The sequence below is a fragment of the Dendrobium catenatum genome, unplaced genomic scaffold (assembly GCF_001605985.2).
Source record: "Dendrobium catenatum unplaced genomic scaffold, ASM160598v2 fragScaff_scaffold_621, whole genome shotgun sequence".
Lineage (NCBI taxonomy): Eukaryota > Viridiplantae > Streptophyta > Magnoliopsida > Asparagales > Orchidaceae > Dendrobium > Dendrobium catenatum.
In genome coordinates this window covers 1,177,012-1,187,965 of record NW_021319083.1, presented here as the reverse complement: position 1 = coordinate 1,187,965, position 10,954 = coordinate 1,177,012, and the positions used below count along the sequence as shown (strand labels likewise).

General features: G+C 32.0%; 1 long non-coding RNA gene across 1 annotated transcript; it reads left to right on the top strand.

The window, feature by feature from the left end:
- The first annotated feature begins 8,713 nt into the window (after positions 1-8,713).
- Positions 8,714-9,347, top strand: LOC114579681. The gene is made up of 2 exons (XR_003700766.1): positions 8,714-8,833; positions 9,271-9,347. It is a non-coding gene; the product is annotated as an uncharacterized LOC114579681 (long non-coding RNA).
- The last annotated feature ends 1,607 nt before the right edge of the window (positions 9,348-10,954 follow it).

The following is a 10,954-nucleotide window of genomic DNA, read 5'->3' as shown; positions in this document are numbered from 1 at the left end:
CCGCCAACACGGACCGAGGGCCTAATACCGCGCTGCCAAGTGTCATCCCGTGAATTTTCTTTGTTTTTTTATTTTAAATAGTTTTAAACCTATTTTAAATTATATAAATCATAGAAAATTCTTTTTAATCTTAAAAATACATATAATATATCAAATTGATCGTATTTTTATTTCCTTTAATTTGAAATTAATTTTATTTAAAAATAATATATATTTATTATATTATTTCAAAAATAGTAAAAATATAATTATTTTAATTATTATTATTATTATTTTACTATTTGTTATATTATTATTCAAAAATAATAAAAATATCATTGGTCAAACCAGTCAACTAGGTTGACTCAGGACTTGGTTCTGGGCTCATCAAACTTGGCTTGACTCCCTGAACCCATTGGGAAGGGTCCTAGGGTCTAGCCATGTCAAATTTGATCAGGTCAACTCTTTGACCTAGTATGGGGGAAAAATCAGGGTCAACAAAGGCAATTGCTTGTATCAAGGTTTAAAATTGCACAATTGGGTATTGAGATGTTTTTCGTTCGTGAGGCGAGGCATATGCCTTAAAGCGTTTTGAGGCGTAAGCCTCAAAATCTAAAAATTGTGTAAAGTAAAAAATAAAGTTAAAAGTGTTTTTTTTATATAATACCCAAATATTATGTTAAAGTATGACATATTTACTTTCTATTGAACTATGAAATAACAAATTTGCATATATATGGAATAAAAAATTACACAATATGTAAGTGATAAGTAATAAATTATGTGAAATAAAATTGAAATCCAAAATTACTAGAGAAAAATAATATAAATATATGAATTGCATAAACATATTATATAACATCAAGTTAGCTCTAAATTTTTTCATTCTTAGTTTCATACTCATATACATTTAATTACTTAAGAAAACTTAAATAGTTGGCAATAACTCAAAAATCATTTGTGCTGTCATTACTAAGATGATTTTTATTTTAGTCGTTGTCATAACAAATTGGTCTCTCCCCTGCCTCATCCTGTAGGGTCCAACATCTTCCAATCCGTTTCTTCTTCATTTATTTCAGTCATCCTCCTCTTTCATAAATGTTTTTCAACGCAAATATAAGAGTAATACTCAAATTTTTAGAGGAGATGGTGGTGGCTTGTAGATTTCAACTAATACCCAGTGTCGGCTATGAAGGTGGTGAATACGACGAAGGCGATGGTCTGGAGGTCGAGGCAGTTGAGAGGAAGTAATTGCGAGTTGGGAGTGCAAGAAGGAATAATTTTTTTTGGACTTTTGTATAGGATTTAGCTAAGTTTTAAATAAAAAATATACATAAATAGAGCGAGGCATGTGCCTCATACAAGCAGGAGAGGAATGTCTCAAGGTGGGCCTCAGCCAAGATGAGGCGTAAGCCTTATAAAAAAAACTAGTGGCGCAAGCCTTTTAAACAATGGCTTATAGCATTATTTGGACATAAATCCAACTCACCACTAGTTGATACATTCCCCATTGATAAAATAATGTGTAGCTCATAAGTTTACTATTGTATGGGTCAAAAAGGTTAAAGTCATTAACATATAGGCACATTAACTTTCTCAAGTAGTACTATAAAGGGGTGAATCCATCTTTCAATATGCAGATACCAACATCCTTATGCATTATGATATGACTAACTAATGCTGTAACCTCCTGGATCAGTTGTGATCATAGTTAATTTGAATGATGTGGTTAATTGATACAATAAAGTCCTGTTGTAATTATCCATGTTGCCTCAGATTTGTCTATGATGTAACCAACCCAATGATTTATTGTTGATATGGTTTATCCTTTTTTTTTTAATATGGTTTATCCAAATTGATCTATGATGTTTCAGGGTTTAGGGTTAAGAGAAGATGCACAAATTAACACATAAAGAACACAATTTTTTTAGTTATCCCACTTTTTATTCATGCAAATATTGATATCTTTTGATGTAAAATTAGAAAATCCAATTCATTAATTCCAACGATAATATAAGAATCATTGGGTTGTCTCAATTTAAACGTGCGAAGAACAGGTTAACAGATCTTGAGATAAATTTAGGTATATAATTGCATTAATGGGCTCATTGCTAAGTCATCTGAAAGGGATATGCAATTTGTACTTTTTAGGAATAAGGAAAATATCTTTGGACTTCAACAGGCAAAAAATACATTTGTAAAACATTCTCCAAGTATTTTTTTTAATTTCTAATGTCTTGAGTAAAATAAGAATGTACCCTCTATATTTTAAACTTATAAGTTTTTATTATACTTATTTCTTTCAACTTTAGTTGAGTTATGTTTCTATTTTGGTGATGGCATTCTTGTCTATAGTGTTTTGCTGTTAAGGTTTTCGAGCTTTGTCATGTAATTAGACATTTAGACCACATACAAGAGAAATCTTCTAACGACCTTGAGGAAGAACTCTTTGGTATACATTACATGCAACAAGAGACTGAAAGATAAAAACTTGAAAAGAAATGTTTGAACGATGATAAGGATCCTCAGTTATGAGTCTATGGCTAAATACGATGGTGGATTTGATGTTATTTGTGATGCTGGACGATTATTTAGATGATAGAAGCTTGTTTTTTATCCCAAGGATGATTTAAGCGTGGTTGAGCACCTTTCATAAGAAATAATAGCCAAATACAATGGTGAAGATGGAAAGGTCAAATAAAAAAAGAAAGAGAAAGCTTGGGAAATGAATAGAAAAAGTGGTTTAGTGCAATTGAAACAATCATTCATTCATGCTTCAGGTTCTGTCCTATTAGTTTTATGGGTAATGTTGAACCTCCAATCTTCAAGTGTTTAGTAGTGCCTTTCAATGTTGGATAGAAATCTTTGTAACATAATATTTTGAGTATAATGATGATGAACTCAACTAAAACTTTTCAGGTGTCATGTTTGCCTTATGCAATTCCATTAGTGATCCAAGATCAGGATGAAGGTTATCGATGAGCCTTCTTTCAATTCAAATGTTAATGATCTAAATTTAATAAGAAGCAAGGGTAACTTCAAATTAAATATGGAGTTAGGAATTTTTTATGCTTTACAGACCCAACTTAGTACTGAAATTTTCATTGAATTTTGTTCCCTCAGTTTATGATGCTTTGCCTGTTTTTTAATAAAAAAAGGTTTCAAAAACCATTCTACTCTCCTTTGGACAAAAACTTTTTGGATGAATGGAAATCCATCCCTTAATAGATTAATAGGCGTATTAGAGATTAAAAGATTGGAAGGGGACCCCAAAACTATCTTGCTCAATGTCACTAAGATCACTGTCAATATCCCTTTTACCTTTTTTTTTTTTCTAATATGGGGATAGCATGAATAAGCTATTACCCAAAAAGCTGTTTCACAAGATATGCTTCAAAGGTTGACTGACTTAGTAATATGTCATTAGTCAATTCACATCAATGTGTCCACAATTATTGATCTTAAATCCATATGGATTATGGAAGGATACAAGTAACGATATTGGATAAACACAATTTTACATGTACCTTTGATGTCCAAAGTTGGCAAAGTTATTGCAGTATGGGAGGAGAGGAGAGGAAAATTCAAGATTGATATGATATAATGAAAGTGTTCTATAAGGCACAAAAAATGAAAAGTCCCAGGTGATGGATGCAGAATCTCTACAGGTTTCTTCTAATCCTTTTTTTTTCTTCTTAGTTTTCAATACCAATGGTAACTTATTTTTTATCTCAAAGATGATTTAAGAGTGGTTGAGCTCCTTTCATAAGAAATTATAGCCAAATATGACGGTGAAGATGGAATGGCAAATAAAAACAGAAATAGAAAAGATTAGAAAAAGTGGGTTGGCTTAGTGCATTAGCTAAAACAATCATCCATTCAGGCTTCAGATTGCATCCTATTTGTGTGATGGGTAATGTTGAACCTTCAGGTTTCAATTGTTTAGCAGTGTCTTTCAATATAGGGAAAAAGTTTTTCGGAACATAGCATTTTGAGCATATTGATGATGAATTGAACTAAACTTTTCAGGCGCCATTAGGGCTGCAAGCGAACCAAATGTTCGGCGAGCTACTCGTTGTTCGGTTCGATTAAAGCTCGTTTGCGATCGTTTAATTAACTAAACAAACAAACTTGAACAATATTTTAAATACTCGATTATTAAATAAACAAACTTGAACACTAATGCGTTCGGCTCATTTATGTTCGCGAACAACATCATTTGAAGTTCGTGAACAAGCTCGACATTAAGCTCGATAAGAAGCTCAATAAAAGCTCGATTCATGTTCGATTTTGAACTCGTGAATAAGCTCGATAAAAATAATTAATATTTGACTATAAAATTAATAAATATAAATAATCATTACCTTTGTTACATATACAATTGCTTTTCTTATAAATGTATTTGTTCATAGATATGTTCATGAACGTGTTTGTTTGATAGTTAAAAAAATTCGTTAAATATGTTCGCGAACAAGCTCGATAAACACTAAACGAACGAACATGAACTGAACATGAACCAAACATGAACACTCTTTAATTTAAATGAACCAAACTTGAACAAGCTGATATTAAATGAAAACAAACATGAACACTCACAAACTCGGCTCGGCTCGGTTCGTTTGCAGCTCTAGGCGCCATGTTAGCCATATGCAATTCCATAAGTGATCTAAGATCAGGATGAAGGTTATCGATGAGCCTTCTCACAATCCAAATGCTAATGAATTAAATTTAATGAGAAGCAAGAGCAACTTTAAATTAAATATTGAGTAAGGATTTTCTTATGCTTTACAAGACAAACTTAGTTTGGGATTTTCATTGAATCTTATTCCCTTAGTTTGTGGTGCTTTGCATTTTCATTTGAAAAGGTTTAAAAAAACCTTCCTTTTTAGGAAAGAAACATTTCAGATGAATGTAAATTCATTCCTTAATAGACTAATAGGTGTATCAGCGATTAAAAGATTGGAATGAGACCCTAAATATATATTGCTCCATATCACCAAGATCCCTATCAATATCCCTTTTGCTTTTTTAATGTGGGGATAACATGAATAAGTTGTTTCCAAAAAAAGTTGCATAATAAGATGTGCTTCTAATGCTAACCGACTTAGTAATATATAATCAATCAATTCACCTCAATGTGCCCACATCTAGTGATCTTAAATCCATATGGATTTTGGAAGGATACAAATGAGGAAAGTTTGATAACATAATATTGCTTGTGCTTGGGGACGTCAAATGCTGGCAAAGTTACTGGAGTATGAGAGTAGGGCTGTCAAAATCGAGTTTCGGGTCAGGTTCGAGTCCAACCCGAAATTTATTCGACACTATTTGATTTGACCCAAACCAGACCCGCCTCGGGTCTGGGTCAACTCGACACGACCCACCTGACTCGAACCCGGCAAAGCCTCACGCGGCTTCGCCTTTCGCGAGCACGATAGGGCTTGCTGGTGTGCAGCAGGTTGGGCTCGCCAGTGTGCGAGATGGCGGGTTGCAACTAGACGATGTCGATGAACGTTTGTCACGTGACACCGCCACAGACGACGTTGACAGGCTGCAACGATGCAAACTTCGCCGCAGACGGCACTTTTGCGCATATGGGACGACGTGATGCAACAGGACGACGTTTTTCACTGGCCGACGCCGACGAGTGCGATATTTTCGTTTCAACCCGTGTTGGTTTCGGGTTTCTGGATCAACCCAAACCCGGCCCAATTTTACAAACGGGTCGGATTCCCGGTCCCAAACCCGACCTGTTTCTCAAACGGGTTGACCCTAACCCGGAATTTTTCGGGTCAGGTTCGAGTCAGGTTTTCGGGTTGTGTCAAATATTGACACCCTATATGAGAGGAGAGGATAGAAAAATTCAAGATTGGTACAATATGATGAAAGTGTTGTGTATAGTAAAAAAATGAGAAAGTCCTATGGGTGATGGATGCAGAATCTCTGAAGGTGCCTGGTACCTTTTTTTTTTCGATTTGACCCAACTTAGTACTGAAATTTTCATTGAATTTTGTTCCCTCAGTTTATGATGCTTTGCTTGTTTTTTAATAAAAAAAGGTTTCAAAAACCATTCTACTTTGGACAAAAAACTTTTTGGATGAATGGAAAGCCATCCCTTAATAGATTAATAGGCATATTAGAGATTAAAAGATTGGAAGGAGACCCCAAAACTATCTTGCTCAATGCACTAAGAGCACTGTCAATATTCCCTTTACTTTTTTTTTTTAAATATGGGGATAGCATGAATAAGCTATTTACAAAAAAGCTGTTTAACAAGATATGCTTCAAAGGCTGACTGACTTAGTAATATGTCATTAATCAATTCACCTCAATGTGTCCATTATTGTTGATCTTAAATCCATATGGATTTTGGAAGGATACAAATAACAAAATTGGATAAACACAATATTACATGTGCCTTTGATGTTCAAAGTTGGCAAAAGTTATTGGAGTATGGGAGGAGAGGAGAGGAGAGGAAAATTCAAGATTGATATAATATAATGGAAGTATTCGATATCACAAAAAATGAAAAAGTCATACAGGTGATGGATGCAGAATCTCTATAGGTGCCTTTTATTATTTTTTTTCCGTCGTTTTCAATACCAATGGTAACTTATGTCCGATCTCAAAGATTATTTAAGTGGTTGAGCTTCTTTCGTAAAAATTATAGCCAAATACGACGGTGAAGATTGAATGACAAATAAAAACAGAAAGATAAAAGATACGAAAAAATTAGAAAAAGTGGTTGGTTTAGTGTATAACTAAAACAATCATCCATTCATGCTTCAGATTGTATCCTATTAGTGCGATGGGTAATGCTGAACCTTCTGGTTTCAAGTGTTTAGTAGTGTCTTTCAATATTGGGTAAAAATCTTTCGGAACATAACTCTTTGAGCATATTGAGGATGAATTGAGCTAAACTTTTCAGGTGCCATATTAGCCATATGCAATTCCATAAGTGATCTAAGATCAGCATGAAGGTTATCGATGAGCCTTCTCACAATCCAAATGCTAATGATCTAAATTTAATTAGAAGCAATGGCAACTTTAAATTAAATATAGAGTAAGGATTTTCTTATGCTTTAAAAGACAAACTTAGTATGGGATTTTCATTGAATCTTATTCCCTTAGTTGGTGGTGCTTTGCATTTTTCATTTGAAAAGGTTTCAAAAACCTTCCTATTTAGGAAAGAAACATTTCAGACGAATGTAAATCCATTCCTTAATAGATTAATAGGTGTATTCGCGATTAAAATATTGAAATGAGACCCTAAAGAAACATTTCAGACGAATGCCAATGGTAATTTGTTTCTGATCTCAAAGATGATTTAAGAGTGGTTTAGCACCTTTCATATGAAATTATGGCAAAATATGACGGTGAAAATGGAAAGTTAAATTAAAAAAAGAATGAGACAAGACTCGGAAAAGAATAGAAAAAGTGGGTTGGTTTATCATTCATGCTTCAGGTTGTATCCCATTAGTGTGATGGGTAATGTTGAACCTACAGGCTTCAGGTGTTTAGTAGTGTCTTTCAATGTAGAGTAAAAATATTTCGAAACATAACATTTTGAGCATATTGATGACGAATTGAACTAAAACATTTCAGGTGCCATGGTAGCTAACTAGCTATATGCAATTCCATCAGTGATATAAGATCAGGATGAAGGTTATCGATGAGCCTTCTCACAATCCAGATGCTAATGATCTAAATTTAATGAAAAGCAAGGATAACTCTAAATTAAATATTGAGTTAGAAATTTTTTATTCTTTACAAGGCAAACTTAGTATGCAATAACATTTTGAGCATATTGATGATGAATTGAACTAAAACATTTCAGGTTCCATGGTAGCTATATGCAATTCCATCAGTGATATAAGATCAGGATGAAGGTTATCGATGAGCCTTCTCACAATCCAGATGCTAATGATCTAAATTTAATGAAAAGCAAGGATAACTCTAAATTAAATATTGAGTTAGAAATTTTTTATTCTTTACAAGGCAAACTTAGTATGCAATTTTCATGCTCCAAGATCAGGATGAAGGTTATCAGTGAGCCTTATCACAATCTTAATGCTAAATGCTAATGATCTTAATTTAATGAGAATGAATAGTAACTTTAAATTAAATATGGAGTAAGGAATTTTAGGCTTTACAAGTCAAACTTCATATGAAAGTTTTGTTGAATTAGGTTTCAAAACACGATTGTGATGACAACCTGTCTGTCTTGTTGATGCAAAATATAATCAACATCAAGAGTCTCAAAGAAGCTAGAATTTAAAAATCTTGGCTTTTGATAGTTGAGCTTTAGCGCTTCATCTGATTCTAAAGCCAAGAAAATGAATGATTCACATAAAAGATTGTGCGTGAAGTTAACCCTCATTAATCCTAACCTTAATTTTCTGTCCACTAATTAGGGATTAATGAAGTTTTGAGGTGCCCTTACTTACTAGTAGGCATCAATGTGGTGGATGATGGTCAATACGTCAAAACTAGGTGTTCCTAAATAATACTGAATGTGAAATGGCCATGCAAAAGGACATATAGTAAAACTATATATAAATAATTAAATTATCCTGCTATAATACCTACTACTATACTCTACTCTACTATACTATATTATACTATTACTATACTATACTGCTACAACTACTATACTATATTATACTACTATACTATAATATAACTATACTATACTACTCTACTACTCTATACTGTAATTTTGCTGATAAATGTGGTGTTAATAAGTTTTTTCTTTATCTTGTCTTCTGTCGACGCAGCCCTCGGGTTGAATTTTGTGGGTACAGTATTCCTCATCCATCAGAAAACAAGGTTAACATAAGAGTTCAAACTACAGGTACATTAAGCTCCTCTTTTATCTTTATCTGCAATGTTTTCTATTATTTCCATCATTTTGCTTTTAGAAAATTCACTTGTTTTCTTACTTGATGGTCCTATGCAAGGATAAATCAGGATTGTCAAAATGATTTAACATGCCAAGTTTGATTTTTAGGATTTGATTCATAAACGGCCTAATCTAAGTCTAGTCAACCCAAACTTGACTTATTTCTGAAATTGGTGGAAGATTTCAACCTGAACTCGACTCGATTAAGCACGAAAAATATACAAGTCATGTTGAATTACTATCAAACTGATCCAAATGGATTTTTTCAGCAATAATAACTGCAAAACTCTCTTTTTTATTTTACTTTTAGTTGTAACATAAAGTAGACATGGCCACATGAATGAAATTGATATAACAAATTTTTTTCTTGTAATTTAATTTGAAAACAGGTGATTCTGCAAAGGATGTGCTGAAAGAATCTTTCCAAGATCTGATTTTATTATGCCAGCATGTGAGGTCTACATTTGAAAAATCTGTTGCTGATTTCAAATCTACCCAATCTCATCAGGAAATGAACGGTGCTTAGTTTCCAACATTTCCTCTTAGGCTGTTATGTCTGAGAAGTGGAACAGAATATTTATTCGCGAACTCTGAAGGTTGTCTATTTCTTTAAAATATTATTGTCATATTGAATGATTACTGTACGAAATTTTTTTCGGTGAGGATATATGCTTATTGAAATTTGGTTAAAATGGATGTCAAAATTATTAAATTTATTTGCAAATAATCTAAATATATAATTTATGAATTTGATCTGCTTCACTTCTAAATTTTATCAAATCAAACATAATAACATTTTATATCTTATTTTAATTTGGAGAAAATTTGAGTGAAAAAGAATTATATTTATTGATTTTACTTTGTATTTGTGCTCTATATTAATAATTAGTATATATATGAGAAAAAAATTTTATTTGTTTTGTGCCTTATAGAATACTTTCATTATATTAAATTATACAAAATTTTTAAGGTGACTTTGTTGAACTTTTATGTTGTTTCGCAGTATAAGAAAAACTATTGTTTTCTCCTTTCATTCGAATTTTTTCTGTGAATTTTGTTATGAAATATATTTTTAAAATAGATATTGGAATTACTTGGTAAAATAATTTTCTCTTAACTTTGTAAACATTTATTTTATTTATGAAAATTAGAGGCCATTTTAAATATGAATATGAATAGTGCACAATTTTGATAAAATATTTTTAAAATAGTGCACAATTTTTAAACAATTGGAATTACTTGCCAAAATAATTTTATCTTAGCATATGAATAGTGCATGATTTTACTTTAATTTCTATGAGTGCATATTACGTATTCACTAAAACAACAACAACAACAATATCAAGTCGATTACATTAATCTTTTTACTCCATTTTGTCCTGTTAAAAGTCTAATTCTCGTTTAAATCTAATAAGGAAAGATCATTTATAATATTCTCTAATCAAGTCTCTTTAGTTCCACCTCTACTTTTCTTAATATAAGTCAAATAATACCTCTATTTTTCTAACCGGTTCATCGTAAGGTTGCTGTTTTATGTGACCAAACTATCTAAGACGACTCTCTCTAATCTTATCTTCCACTGGAGCTACTCCAACCTTTTCACGAATATACTCATTTTGTATCTTATCTGTAAGAGTAAAGACACTCATCTACGATCATGTATTCGCTGCGTAATAAAAAAACTAAAGCATATGGGCATACTGATCTCGGATATTGAAACAATTTGAATGATTAGCACAGCAAAATTTTAAACAAAATCTTATCTAATATATTAGTTGTGTAATTTTTTTTTTTGTTTGCGATGAATGTTAATTTGTGATTAGTCTAATTTCGAATGATATTTGTAATAATTGTAATTTTTTTTAAATAAAATAAATAATACAGCTCCCTTAAATTTCGCCAACTTATCGTCTCATTTAGATCTTGTCCTTCAACTAAGTAAATCGAAATGAATATTTCTTCAATATGTACAGAAGGAAAAAATTTAAATTTACAAATTATTAGACTATTTATTTCAAATTTTAAGATTTGTGAAAGAGTAAAATTATTTCGATTCATTAAATTCTATGGATG